This window comes from Chlorocebus sabaeus, chromosome X (genome assembly GCF_047675955.1).
Source record: "Chlorocebus sabaeus isolate Y175 chromosome X, mChlSab1.0.hap1, whole genome shotgun sequence".
In the NCBI taxonomy this organism is placed as follows: domain Eukaryota; kingdom Metazoa; phylum Chordata; class Mammalia; order Primates; family Cercopithecidae; genus Chlorocebus; species Chlorocebus sabaeus.
The window spans coordinates 114,306,594-114,322,346 of NC_132933.1; the positions used below are offsets into that span (position 1 = coordinate 114,306,594).

Sequence of the window (15,753 nt, forward strand, 5' to 3'; positions counted from 1 at the left end):
TGCTTCCACTGGCCACTTGAAGTAGCAGCCAGTTGTGCTATGTATTAAGTTACAGCCTCAAGTTGCATGACACTGCCATGTCCCAATTTGTGAGATCAGTACAAAATTACAAGTTAGGTCAGTGATTTTCAACTGTGAGTAATTTTTGCCCACTAGAGAATATTTGGCAATGTCTATAGACATTTCTGATTGTCAAAAGTGGGAGGATGCTAACTGACACCTAGTGACTGGAGATCACAAATGCTACTAAACATCCTACGATGCACAGGACAGTTCCCCCCACAATGAAGAATTATCTAGCCCAAAATATCAATAGTGCCAAGGTTGGGAAACCCTGGGTTAGGTATATATAAAATATGTACTGGAAATAGAGGCTGAACAGCCCTGCCATCTTACATATGGAGTATGAGTCAGCAGACATTTTTTTAAAGTGCCGGATGGTAAATATTTTAGGCTTTGTGGGTCATAAGGTCTCTGTTACAACCATAGACAATACTCATAAATGAGAGTGCCTGTGTTCCAATAAAACTTTATTTACAGAAACGGGTTATAGGTTAGATCTGGCCTGCAGGCAATAGTTTGCCAACCCTTGATATAGAGATTAGCCTGAATGCTCTTACTACAGTATTTTTTTCTTTGTTGTATGATGGTAATCTACAACAATTTTATTGTTTGATGATGCATTTATTTTTCAATAAACCTTTTAGTTGCAATGAGTTTTTTAAAGTGAAGCTCAGGCCCTGTAGCCTGGAGCCTCCCTTGGGTGGGTGCTCCAAGGAGGAGTTTTTGTTGGCCAGGGTAGGGGAAGGAAGGTACAGAGTGGGTACTCACTATACATGGAAGCAGGAAGCAGTTTCCAGTGGGCAGGGGAGTGTGCACACCACGGAGCAAGGCTGTAGGGGATAGGGTAGAGGTTAGGAAGAAGAGGAGGAGCATGCTCCCACATCTACCAACCCATTAAGTCTATTAGGGTCTTGGTTGGTCATCTCTGCAAGTGTGGGACCTGTGCCCACCTCTTCTTTGGGAGGGGAGAGGGATAGAAAGTCCCTCACCTCTCAGCCTGCCTGAGTGGGAATTGGTATGTCTTCTGAAGGGTGAGGTGGCTTTGATCCTGGGTTGCCAGCCAGTACCATGGAAGAGGTAGTTGGATACCTGGAGGATAAAGAGAAAAACTGACTGCCCCACAGACCTGAAAATGGCCACCCCCAAAGGCCAAGAATGCTGGTACCAGGAAGACATGCTGACTTTGCCGCAATGCTTGAAAAATTACTTTACAGCCAATGACAGCTCCAAGTTCAAAACTACCAAGTCAGGGGGCGGAGCAAGATGGCCGAATAGGAACAGCTCCAGTCTCCAACTCCCAGCGCGAGCGACACAGAAGACCGGTGATTTCTGCATTTTCAACTGAGGTACTGGGTTCATCTCACTAGGGAGTGCCAGACGATCGGTGCTGGTCAGCTGCTGCAGCCCGACCAGCGAGAGCTGAAGCAGGGCGAGGCATTGCCTCACCTGGAAAGCGCAAGGGGGAAGGGAATCCCTTTTCCTAGCCAGGGGAACTGAGACACACAACACCTGGAAAATCGGGTAACTCCCACCCCAATACTGCGCTTTAAGCAAACAGGCACACCAGGAGATCATATCCCACACCTGGCCGGGAGGGTCCCACACCCACGGAGCCTCCCTCATTGCTAGCACAGCAGTCTGTGATCTACCGGCAAGGCAGCAGCGAGGCTGGGGGAGGGGCGCCCGCCATTGCTGAGGCTTAAGTAGGTAAACAAAGCTGCTGGGAAGCTCGAACTGGGTGGAGCTCACAGCAGCTCAAGGAAACCTGCCTGTCTCTGTAGACTCCACCTCTGGGGACAGGGCACAGTAAACAATAACAAACGCAGCAGCTCTGCAGACGCAAACGACTCTGTCTGACAGCTTTGAAGAGAGCAGTGGATCTCCCAACACGGAGGTTGAGATCTGAGAAGGGACAGACTCCCTGCTCAAGTGGGTCCCTGACCCCTGAGTAGCCTAACTGGGAGACATCACCCACTAGGGGCAGTCTGACACCCCACACCTCACAGGGTGGAGTACACCCCTGAGAGGAAGCTTCCAAAGCAAGAATCAGACAGGTACACTCGCTGTTCAGAAATATTCTATCTTCTGCAGCCTCTGCTGCTGATACCCAGGCAAACAGGGTCTGGAGTGGACCTCAAGCAATCTCCTACAGCTACAACCTACAGCTGAGGATCCTGACTGTTAGAAGGAAAGCTATCAAAAAGGAAGGACACCTACACCAAAAGCCCATCAGTACATCACCATCATCAAAGACCAGAGGCAGATAAAACCACAAAGATGGGGAAAAAGCAGGGCAGAAAAGCTGGAAATTCAAAAAATAAGAGTGCATCTCCCCCGGCAAAGGAGCGCAGCTCATCGCCAACAACGGATCAAAGCTGGACGGAGAATGACTTTGACGACATGAGAGAAGAAGGCTTCAGTCCATCAAATTTCTCAGAGCTAAAGGAGGAATTACGTACCCAGCGCAAAGAAACTAAAAATCTTGAAAAAAAAGTGGAAGAATTGATGGCTAGAGTAATTAATGCAGAGAAGCTCACAAACAAAATGAAAGAGACGAAAACCATGACACGAGAAATACGTGACAAATGCACAAGCTTCAGTAACCGACTCGATCAACTGGAAGAAAGAATGTCAGCGATGGAGGATCAAATGAATGAAATGAAGCAAGAAGAGAAACCAAAAGAAAAAAGAAGAAAAAGAAATGAACAAAGCCTGCAAGAAGTATGGGATTATGTAAAAAGACCAAATCTACGTCTGATTGGGGTGCCTGAAAGTGAGGGGGAAAATGGAACCAAGTTGGAAAACACTCTTCAGGATATCATCCAGGAGAACTTCCCCAACCTAGTAGGGCAGGCCAACATTCAAATCCAGGAAATACAGAGAACGCCACAAAGATACTCCTCGAGAAGAGCAACTCCAAGACACATATTGCCAGATTCACCAAAGTTGAAATGAAGGAAAAAATCTTAAGGGCAGCCAGAGAGAAAGGTCGGGTTACCCACAAAGGGAAGCCCATCAGACTAACAGCAGATCTCTCGGCAGAAACTCTTCAAGCCAGAAGAGAGTGGGGGCCAATATTCAACATTCTTAAAGAAAAGAATTTTAAACCCAGAATTTTATATCCAGCCAAACTAAGTTTCATAAGTGAAGGAGAAATAAAATCCTTTACAGATAAGCAAATGCTTAGAGATTTTGTCACCACTAGGCCTGCCTTACAAGAGACCCTGAAGGAAGCACTAAACATGGAAAGGAACAACCGGTACCAGCCATTGCAAAAACATGCCAAAATGTAAAGACCATCGAGGCTAGGAAGAAACTGCATCAACTAACGAGCAAAATAACCAGTTAATATCATAATGGCAGGATCAAGTTCACACATAACAGTATTAACCTTAAATGTAAATGGACTAAATGCTCCAATTAAAAGACACAGACTGGCAAACTGGATAAAGAGTCAAGATCCATCAGTCTGCTGTATTCAGGAGACCCATCTCACACGCAGAGACATACATAGGCTCAAAATAAAGGGATGGAGGAAGATTTACCAAGCAAATGGAGAACAAAAAAAAGTGGGGGTTGCAATACTAGTCTCTGATAAAACAGACTTTAAACCATCAAAGATCAAAAGAGACAAAGAAGGCCATTACATAATGGTAAAGGGATCAATTCAACAGGAAGAGCTAACTATCCTAAATATATATGCACCCAATACAGGAGCACCCAGATTCATAAAGCAAGTCCTTAGAGACTTACAAAGAGACTTAGACTCCCATACAATAATAATGGGAGACTTCAACACTCCACTGTCAACATTAGACAGATCAACGAGACAGAAAGTTAACAAGGATATCCAGGAATTGAACTCATCTCTGCAGCAAGCAGACCTAATAGACATCTATAGAACTCTCCACCCCAAATCAACAGAATATACATTCTTCTCAGCACCACATCGTACTTACTCCAAAATTGACCACGTAATTGGAAGTAAAGCACTCCTCAGCAAATGTACAAGAACAGAAATTATAACAAACTGTCTCTCAGACCACAGTGCAATCAAATTAGAACTCAGGACTAAGAAACTCAATCAAAACCGCTCAACTACATGGAAACTGAACAATCTGCTCCTGAATGACTACTGGGTACATAACGAAATGAAGGCAGAAATAAAGATGTTCTTTGAAACCAATGAGAACAAAGATACAACATACCAGAATCTCTGGGACACATTTAAAGCAGTGTGTAGAGGGAAATTTATAGCACTAAATGCCCACAAGAGAAAGCAGGAAAGATCTAAAATTGACACTCTAATATCGCAATTAAAAGAACTAGAGAAGCAAGAGCAAACACATTCGAAAGCTAGCAGAAGGCAAGAAATAACTAAGATCAGAGCAGAACTGAAGGAGATAGAGACACAAAAAACCCTCCAAAAAATCAATGAATCCAGGAGTTGGTTTTTTGAAAAGATCAACAAAATTGACAGACCACTAGCAAGACTAATAAAGAAGAAAAGAGAGAAGAATCAAATCAACGCAATTAAAAATGATAAAGGGGATATCACCACCAACCCCACAGAAATACAAACTACCATCAGAGAATACTATAAACACCTCTACGCAAATAAACTGGAAAATCTAGAAGAAATGGATAATTTCCTGGACACTTACACTCTTCCAAGACTAAACCAGGAAGAAGTTGAATCCCTGAATAGACCAATAGTAGGCTCTGAAATTGAGGCAATAATTAATAGCCTACCAACCAAAAAAAGTCCAGGACCAGATGGATTCACAGCTGAATTCTACCAGAGGTACAAGGAGGAGCTGGTACCATTCCTTCTGAAACTATTCCAATCAATAGAAAAAGAGGGAATCCTCCCTAACTCATTTTATGAGGCCAACATCATCCTGATACCAAAGCCTGGCAGAGACACGACAAAAAAAGAGAATTTTAGACCAATATCCCTGATGAACATCGATGCAAAAATCCTCAATAAAATACTGGCAAACCGGATTCAGCAGCACATCAAAAAGCTTATCCACCATGATCAAGTGGGCTTCATCCCTGGGATGCAAGGCTGGTTCAACATTCGCAAATCAATAAACATAATCCAGCATATAAACAGAACCAAAGACAAGAACCACATCATTATCTCAATAGATGCAGAAAAGGCTTTTGACAAAATTCAACAGCCCTTCATGCTAAAAACGCTCAATAAATTCGGTATTGATGGAACGTACCTCAAAATAATAAGAGCTATTTATGAAAAACCCACAGCCAATATCATACTGAATGGGCAAAAACTGGAAAAATTCCCTTTGAAAACTGGCACAAGACAGGGATGCCCTCTCTCACCACTCCTATTCAACATAGTGTTGGAAGTTCTGGCTAGGGCAATCAGGCAAGAGAAAGAAATCAAGGGGATTCAGTTAGGAAAAGAAGAAGTCAAATTGTCCCTGTTTGCAGACGACATGCTTGTATATTTAGAAAACCCCATTGTCTCAGCCCAAAATCTCCTTAAGCTGATCAGCAACTTCAGCAAAGTCTCAGGATACAAAATTAATGTGCAAAAATCACAAGCATTCTTATACACCAGTGACAGTCAAACAGAGAGCCAAATCAGGAATGAACTTCCATTCACAGTTGCTTCAAAGAGAATAAAATACCTAGGAATCCAACTTACAAGGGATGTAAAGGCCCTCTTCAAGGAGAACTACAAACCACTGCTCAGTGAAATAAAAGAGGACACAAACAAATGGAAGAACATTCCATGCTCATGGATAGGAAGAATCAATATCGTGAAAATGGCCATACTGCCCAAGGTAATTTATAGATTCAATGCCATCCCCATCAAGCTACCAATGAGCTTCTTCACAGAATTGGAAAAACCTGCTTTAAAGTTCATATGGAACCAAAAAAGAGCCCACATCTCCAAGACAATCCTAAGTCAAAAGAACAAAGCTGGAGGCATCACGCTACCTGACTTCAAACTATACTACAAGGCTACAGTAACCAAAACAGCATGGTACTGGTACCAAAACAGAGATATAGACCAATGGAACAGAACAGAGTCCTCAGAAATAATACCACACATCTACAGCCATCTGATCTTTGACAAACCTGAGAGAAACAAGAAATGGGGAAAGGATTCCCTATTTAATAAATGGTGCTGGGAAAATTGGCTAGCCATAAGTAGAAAGCTGAAACTGGATCCTTTCCTTACTCCTTATATGAAAATTAATTCAAGATGGATTAGAGACTTAAATGTTAGACCTAATACCATAAAAATCCTAGAGGAAAACCTAGGTAGTACCATTCAGGACATAGGCATGGGCAAAGACTTCATGTCTAAAACACCAAAAGCAACGGCAGCAAAAGCCAAAATTGACAAATGGGATCTCATTAAACTAAAGAACTTCTGCACAGCAAAAGAAACTACCATCAGAGTGAACAGGCAACCTACAGAATGGGAGAAAATTTTTGCAATCTACTCATCTGACAAAGGGCTAATATCCAGAACCTACAAAGAACTCAAACAAATTTACAAGAAAAAACCAAACAACCCCATCAAAAAGTGGGCAAAGGATATGAACAGACATTTCTCAAAAGAAGACATTCATACAGCCAACAGACACATGAACAAATGCTCATCATCACTGGCCATCAGAGAAATGCAAATCAAAACCACAATGAGATACCATCTCACACCAGTTAGAATGGCGATCATTCAAAAGTCAGGAAACAACAGATGCTGGAGAGGATGTGGAGAAATAGGAACACTTTTACACTGTTGGTGGGATTGTAAACTAGTTCAACCATTATGGAAAACAGTATGGCGATTCCTCAAGGATCTAGAACTAGATGTACCATATGACCCAGCCATCCCATTACTAGGTATATACCCAAAGGATTATAAATTATGCTGCTATAAAGACACATGCACACGTATGTTTATTGCAGCACTATTCACAATAGCAAAGACTTGGAATCAACCCAAATGTCCATCAGTGACAGATTGGATTAAGAAAATGTGGCACATATACACCATGGAATACTATGCAGCCATAAAAAAGGATGAGTTTGTGTCCTTTGTAGGGACATGGATGCAGCTGGAAACCATCATTCTCAGCAAACTATCACAAGAACAGAAAACCAAACACCGCATGTTCTCACTCATAGGCGGGAACTGAACAATGAGATCACTTGGACTCGGGAAGGGGAACATCACACACCGGGGCCTATCATGGGGAGGGGGGAGGGGGGAGGGATTGCATTGGGAGTTATACCTGATGTAAATGACGAGTTGATGGGTGCAGCACACCAACATGGCACAAGTATACATATGTAGCAAACCTGCACGTTGTGCACATGTACCGTACAACTTGAAGTTTAATAATAATAAATAAATTAAAAAAAAAAAAAACTACCAAGTCACATATGAAGTGGGAAAATATAGCATTTAAGGACTTTTCTGTAGGTTTCAATGGGTAGAGATTTCTAACAAGGCCAGGAAGTTCCATACATTGACAGAATTGATCCTCAATGCTCAGAAACATGTTACAAACCCTTACAAAGGCAAAAAAAAAAAAAAAAAAAAAAAAAACCCTGCAGATTTCCCAAGGAATTCCTTAATTCCTTATTTCCCTTCTTCATGAAGAAGCAGGACAAGTATGTGAAACTCCCCTTGAAATGAGCAATCTGGACCTGACCAAGATTATGTCCAAGAAATCCAAGCAGTTTCTGGAGAAGAAGATGAAATATATTCAGGGCTTCCATAAGGAGAAACAATAGTTCTGTAGAAACCTGACCAAATTCAAAGAGGATCACTCTGACCCAATCCAGAATGACAAGAAGTCAGATATCCCCAAGAAGCCCAAAATTCCCCAGCAACTGTGGTATACTCATGAGAAGAAGGTGTATCTCAAAGTGAGCCCAGTTGCCACTACGAAGGAGGTAAGGAGGTGAAGGACTTCCTAGGAAGCAGTGGTCTCAGCTCTTGGACAACAAGAGGCTGAAATGGATTAATAAGGCCCTGGAGCAGCAGAAGGAATATGAGGAGACAATGTGGGACTATATCCAGAAGCACCTTGAGCCAAGGTGGGGTAGACATCACCAAGTTCACCCTCACCAAGGCTGAGAATGGCAGCTCAAGGACAAGTTTGATGGATGACCCACCAAACCACTTCCAAAAAGCTACTTGCTGTACTGAGAAGAGCTCATGGCTGACATGAAGGACACACCCAGCAGAGAGTGCATGGTGCTGTGCAGCCAACAGTGGAAGCTCCTCTCCCAGAAGGAGAAGGATGCCTATCACAAGAAGTACATTCAGAAAAAGAAACATTATGAGGTGGAGCTCCTCCATTTACTTGGAGCCTTCCCCAAGGAGGAGCATTAGTGGGTCCTGGGGAAGGAGAAGATGTTGAGTAGCAACAAGAAGCAAGCCACCAGCCTGGCCTCCAAGAAGCCATCCCAAGATGGGGGTAAGGGCAACTCAGAGAAGCCTAAGTGGCCTATATTGGACATGTTCATTTCTTTTTCTTTGAGGAGAAGTGGTAGCAGTTGTGGGAGGAGCAGCCTGAGCTCTCTGGGAGTGAGTGGACCTACCTGATGGCCAAAATGTGGAATGATCTGGAAAGAAGAAGGCCAAGAACAAGGCCCAGGAGGGAGTACTAGGCCCAGGGCAAGCTGCCAGAGTCACCCAAGACAGCAGAGATCTGACAACAGAGCATCATTAGTGACTACATGGCCCAATTGAACTGGGTGAAGCCCTCAAAAGCCATGGAGATGACCTGGAATAACGTAAAGACTAAGGAGAAACTGCTATGGATTAAGAAGGCAGCTAAACATCAAAAGCGATATGAGAGAGAGCCGAGTGAGATGCAGGCATCTCTGGCTGCTAGAAACTCTTCCAAGAAGATAAAGTTCCTGGAAGAAACCAAGAAGCCTCCCATGAACAGTTCCCAGGAGCTGCTGTCCAATGGGGAGCTGAACCACCTGCCACTGAAGGAATGCATTGTGGAGATTGGCAGCCGCTGGCAGCACATCTCCCAGAGCCAGAAGGAGCACTACAAAAAGCCGGCCAAGGAGCAGCAGAAGTGTACAAGGTACACCTGGGCCTCTGCATCAAGAGTCTCCCCAGGACCATGTAATTTATAAAGAGTACATCTCCAATAAATGTAAGAGCATGACTAAGCTTTGAGACCTGCACTCCAAGTCCAGCTGGACTACTCTGAAGTCCAATTAGGAGTCTGAGGAGAAGGACAACGAGGATGAAGAGGAAGAAGAGGAAGATGATGAGACTAATGACTCCTCTGAGGATGGTGGGGACTCCTCCAAGTCCAGCATTGAGGATGAGATCAAGGATAGGGACAAGAATAAGGAGGATGACAAGGATAAGGATGATGAGGAGAATGGCAGGGAGGATGAAGACAATGAATCCACCTGCTCTTCCTCTTCAAGGGACTCCTCAGATGCTGACTCCAACTGAGATCAGCCCCACCATGAGGCAGTCAGGGAGAGCCTAGGAGCTCACCTCACAAAATATGGTGGGGATAGGGGGCTGGAGGAGTCCAAATCAGGATTCTACAGCCTCAGAGACATCAGCTCTGGGGGGTCCTCCAGGGAGAGCAACCACCTGACTGAGCCAACACCAGACCAGTCCCCCACATCCCCACCTACTTGTGACTTGTGCTTCAGGCTTGGATGATGTAACAGGGAGCAGAAATGAGGGGTCCCAGAGAGTTCAGCGAGGTCCTCACAACTGCAGCTCAAACCAAGGTGGGGTGGAAGTTTGGGGGGGACCCTTTCTTTTTCAGAGGGGCTTCCTGCCTGGCCTCCTGCATCGGAACCGGAGGCAGGGAACATTTCGGGAGAGGAGGGTAAGTGCCTTTGAGAAAATAGGCACTGCCCTGATGGCCCTCTCACCTGTACCCTGTAGGAAGGAGGTGTCTGGACCCGCTTATTGGGGAGGGGACAGAAGTGTGTTTTATATGCATATATATTAAGCTGTAAACAAGATGCTTCATTCTGAAAAAAATGAAGCACATGTTTATTAATAACAACTGAATTACTGACTTTCTGTTTCTCAAGACAGTTGATCATGGACATGTAATTTGCACAAAAGTTTAAGAGCCATTTACCAGCCACCCTGGGAGCCAAAATAATATCGATGACTGGTTATATAAAATCCGAGGAGGTAGATCTGTGAAAGATACATACACATTTATTTCAAAACTTCGTAGTTTCGTTTTTAAATTTATTTTACTTTAAGTTCCAGGATACATGTGCAGACCGTGCAGGTTTGTTACATAGGTATACACGTGCCATGGTGGTTTACTGCACTTACAAAACTTCATAGTTTCAAAACTTCATAGTCAACTTAAGAAGCCTGGGCCTGAAGATGGCAATTTAACATGTATTAATATGTCTTCAGAAGGTGTATTTATATATCACTCAGTAAAGCATGACTTTTAATTTAGATCAAATTATCATTTTCCTAAATTAATGCCATTCATTTTTATTCCAAGTGTTCATGTGCATATATTAAAAATGAACTGATAGATATTATTGTGTTCACTTCATTAGCAGAGCTTTGCAAAGAATTAAGCGAGGTCAGTTTTAAATCAGTGATATTGAATGCTTCAAATAAAACAATCTGTTAATTCCAATGATGGCTAAATTTTTCTCACCCAATTCATTGAATCAAAGTAAAATTTTTAGAAGTTCATTCTATCAAAGTGAAATATGATATTGTTTTGAATTCTATTGAAAATTCATTTTAAAAGTTCAACATTGAGGATTCAGTTATTTGTTTTGTGATATAACATGAAAGTTATTAATTTTTTTGTGAAGCACAGTGTTATGGTAAAAACAAGGTTTTTTTTTTTTTTTTTTTTAACTAAATGAAGTTGCCTATGGAGCAGAAGTGTACTTGAATTGGTTGACATGCACACATAATTCAAAATGATTGCAAAAGAGCTATGATATTATACCACTCAGAAAAGGTAGTTGTCACAATTTACCAAGGCTTTATAAGCGTGCGCACGCGCGCACACACACACACACAGATTAATTGAAGTAAAAGTATTTTCTGATAAAGTTCATATCGAATTAAAAAATGTAGTATGGCAGCACATGATTTCTCTCAAGCTGAGGAAAAATGTATATAAGAAAGTCTGATGGAAATTTAAAAATTAAAATAAATTTTAAGTACAATTTTCAAATTGATATTTTGGCCTCCTTCTTCCCAAAAAGGTTGTAGTAGGCAACACCAAAGTAACATTTCCATGAAAATAAAATATTTTTTCTGGAAACATTTAAATGAGCTAAAATTTATATTTCCCTATATTTCAATATTTTAATGATTACTGTGTATATCTTGCTAGCTAGTACAGTTGTTTTACTAAGATTTGTGGAAGAAGTCACCCTAATCTTTTAACTTTTATATGTGTAAAAATATAATATATAATATATATTATATAACAAATGATGCTCTTAAATATTTGCTCTAGGCTTCCTGCTAACCTCCACAGAAAGCACTTGGACTCTTAAGAAATAAATACAATGAGATAGAACAGGTCACTAATAAGGAAATAAATTGATAGTCCCTCTCTGCTGCTCAGAGCTGTTGTTGAGATGAATTTAATAATAGGATCACCACAAAGTTGTTGAGCTCCAAATAAAAGACCTCTTAAGAACCAGCTAAGGAGGAAATGGTATTTTCTGGCCCTCCACTACTGTGCCCTGTGTTCCTGTAGATATCTGTTACTTTTCAGCTGCCTGGTATCCACTGCCACTTCCCAGAGCACCCCAATTTTCTTTTGGTGAATATCTCTCCCTGCTTAGGGTAATCTTGGTGTAAGGTAATTCCAGGTTCCTCCCTCACCCTTTGGAAGCCAAAGGCATCTAGCCTTGCCTACTTTGAGAACCAGGAAAGAGAAGTTGGTCTGAGCTTGACAAAACTGATACTCTTTCCCCAAACTTTGGATCTTGAGGAATTGATGCAATGAAACAAATGTAGGTCATGCGTTTATTGGTTACTTCCTTCTTTAAATTAGTTGCTATGAATTCTGTGGCCTAGGCCTACAGAGTGACCTTGGTTTCTGTAAGCCCAGGCCTGATTTTCCAGCCTCTGCCTTCGGTTAAACCAAAGATCATTTCAGTTACTTGCAAACAGGAATCCCAAATGACACCTCTTCCTTTAGCAGTGCTTTCCCCTACATCTATGTCAAGTAAATTACCCTATAACCTACCCACCTTGCTTGTCTCTGAAAGAAGTCATATTTTTCTAAAAGTAATTTGCACTAAGGCCTTAAGAACTCAGTATGTTACTCTTTCTAGGAGTCTTAGAATAGCGGAAAGTTCTTTAAGGAGAAGATGTTAGATAAGCTTTGAAAGGTAGATGTTCAGACATTTGGTCCCTAGATGAATATAGAATGAAATGCTATAATTCATTGAATACTTTACCATATGGGTGTTACTGTGCTAAGTGAGCACTTTGCAGACAATCTTCATGATGATACTTTGAGGAAGGTATTATCATACCCATTTTTATAGCTGAGCAATGAGAGGCTTGGAACAGTAAGAATTTCCTCAAAGTCATCAAGCTAATATTTGAGAAAGCCAAAATTTGAATCTGTGTTATTTGGCTCCAAAGTCATTTCCTAGCCATTACCATGTACTGCCTCCCTGTATGGTAGGAAACTTCTGGGGAAAGAAGGATTTTCTCTCTCGGGCACTCTATAAGCATGTTTTGCCATTTCTATGTGGGAACTAGCCCAGCACACGCACCCAAGTACAACATACCAACATGGAGGCTGACATTTCTTCCCTGTGTGAATCTGGATAGTTTGGTTGGACCAGGCCAGCAGTGTCCTTGTCCAGTTGTTTTTTTTCCAGGACCCAACTATTATTTTAGTAAATTAATGAGGTATAATTTACATATAGTAAAATGTGCAGATTTTGTGAGTACAGTTTGGAAAATTTTAGCAAAAATATACAACATGTAACCACCCAGCTCAAGATATAGAACATTTCCATCACCCGGATTTAAAGTCAGTTCCCCCACCCACAGAAGCAACCAGTTTTAAAATTACCACAAGTTGTGCTGTTTTTGAACTTTAAATCCTTGTTTTGTAAGTAGGGTCCCATTCTGTCACCCAGGTAGGAGTGCAGTGGCACAAACATGACTCACTGCAGCCTGGACCTCCTGGGCTCAAGTGATCCTCCTGCCTCAGCTTCCCGAATAGCTAGGACTATAGGTGCAAGCCCCCATGACTGGCTTATTTGTTTGTTTGTTTGTTTGTTTATTTATTTATTTTGTAGAGACAGAGTCTCACTATGTTACCCATGCTGGTCTTGAACGCCTTAGTTCAAGTGATCCTCCAGCCTTGGCCTTCCAAAGTGCTGGAATTATAGTTATAAGCCACCATGCCCAGCCTGTTTTTGAACCTTATATAAATGGAATCATATAGTATATACTCTTTTGTGTAGGGCTTCTTTCACCCAACCTAATGTTTTTGAGATTAATCTATGCTGTTGGATGCATCATAATTATTTCTTTCTATTGCTCATTCACTGTATGAATATACCCCAAAGTTTTTCATTTACTCATTTTCCTGTTGATGGACATTTGGGATGTTTTCAGTTAATGGTAGTCCGAATAAAACTGCTCTGAATATTCTTGTCCAAGTCTTTCTATGGATATATACATGCATTTCTTTTGGTTAGTAAATACTTAGAAGTGAAATTGCTAGGTCATTTGAGAATTTGTATTCATGTCCTTAGACCAGTTTTTGATAGGATTGTTTGTTTTTTGCTTGCTGATTTATTTGAGTTCTTTGTAGATTTTGCATATTAGTTCTTTGTCATATGTATAGACTGTGAAGATTTTCTCTATACAAATGGCTAACAAGCATATGGAAGAAATGCTCAACATCACTAATTATCAGGGAAATGTAAATCAAAATCACAATGTGATACTACCTCACTCCTGCAAGATGGCCATAATCAAAAAAATTTTTTTAAAAAATAGATGTTGACATGGATGCAGTGAAAAGGGAACACTTTTACACTGTTGGTGGGAATGTAAACTAGTATAACCTATATGGAAAACAGCGTGAAGATTCCTTTAAAAACTACAAGTAGATCTACAGTTTGATCCAGCAACCCCACTACTAGGTATCTACCCAGAGGAAAAGAAGTCATTAAAAGAAAAAGATACTTGCATATGCATGTTTGTAGCAGCACAATTTGTAATTGCAAAAATATGGAACCAGCCCAAATGCCCATCAGTCAATGAGAGAGTAAAGAAAATGTGGTATATATACCATGGAATACTACTCAGCCATATAAAGGAATGAAATAATGGCATTCACAGCAACCTGGATGGAATTGGACACTATTATTCTAAGTGAAGTAACTCAGGAATGGAAAATCAAAGCATTGTATGTTCTCACTCATATGTGGGAGCTAAGCTATGAGGGCACAAAGGCATAAGAATGATACTTTGGACTTTGAGGACTTGGGAGGAAAGGGGGGGTGGTGATGGATAAAATACTACACATTGAGCACAGTGTACACTGGTTGGGTGATGGGTGCACCAGAATCTCAGAAATTACCATTAAAGAACTTATTCATATAACCAAACACCACTTGTTCCCCAAGAAACCTATTGAAATAAAAAAACTAAAAATTTAAAAAAAAAAAACTAATGCAGGAACAGAAAATCAAGTACCACGTGTTCTCACTTATAAGCGGGAGCTAAATGATAGGAACACATGGACACATAGAGGAGAATAACAGACACTGGGGCCTACGCAAGGGTGACAGATGGGAGGAGGCAGAGGAGAAAAACAAATAAACAAACAAAAAACCTAACTGTTGGATACTAGGCTTAGTACTTGGGTGACAAAATCTGAACAACAACACCCCTGTCACATGAGTTTACCTATATAACCAACCTGCACATGTATCCCTGAACCTAAAATAAAAGTTTAAAAAACAAACAAAATCATAAGAGAAAAATATGGAATATTTCATGATTGTAGTTAACCCAATTAGATTAATTAGAATATAAGTTGAATCCTAAACATTAATTATTATCACCATCAAATTCATTGAGTCTCATGTTTTATATTTGTTTCCTATAGAAATATCCTGTATCCACAGATCAATTTTCAAATGCTTTGCTTTCGTTTCTGTAAGTTCAACTTAATGTGTTATAGAGGTTATGAGTTAAATAAACATTTGGATATGACCTAAAAAAAAAGAAATTTCTAGGCAATGAGGAAGGAATGTATTACATTTCATTAGAAATGACAAAGATGTACAAGTTTACATTCCTATCAGCAACATATGAGCATTCCAATTACTCTACATCTTCACCCACACTTGAGGGGGTGTTTTTTATTTACCATTTTAGTGAGTATGTAGTTTTATCTCACTGTGGTTTTAATTTGTATTTTCCTCATGACTAATAATATTGAGCACTTTTCATATATTTATTGGCAATTTGGATATCTTCTTTCACGAAGTGCCTGTTCAAGCCTTTTGTTCATGTTTTTATTATTGTTGGCTGACTATGAAAGTATATGACACCATACTTGACCAGCCATACAATCTTCATTCTAAATGCATGTCAGAAAGCTTAATCACCGACTCAGTGACATTCAATAGTTATCCAAAGCTAAGCTGAAA

At 40.8% G+C, this 15,753-nt stretch overlaps 1 pseudogene; it reads left to right on the plus strand.

Annotated features, from left to right (window-relative positions):
- The first annotated feature begins 260 nt into the window (after positions 1-260).
- LOC103231793 (nucleolar transcription factor 1 pseudogene) lies at positions 261-9,544 on the plus strand (annotated as a pseudogene).
- Positions 9,545-15,753: the final 6,209 nt, after the last annotated feature.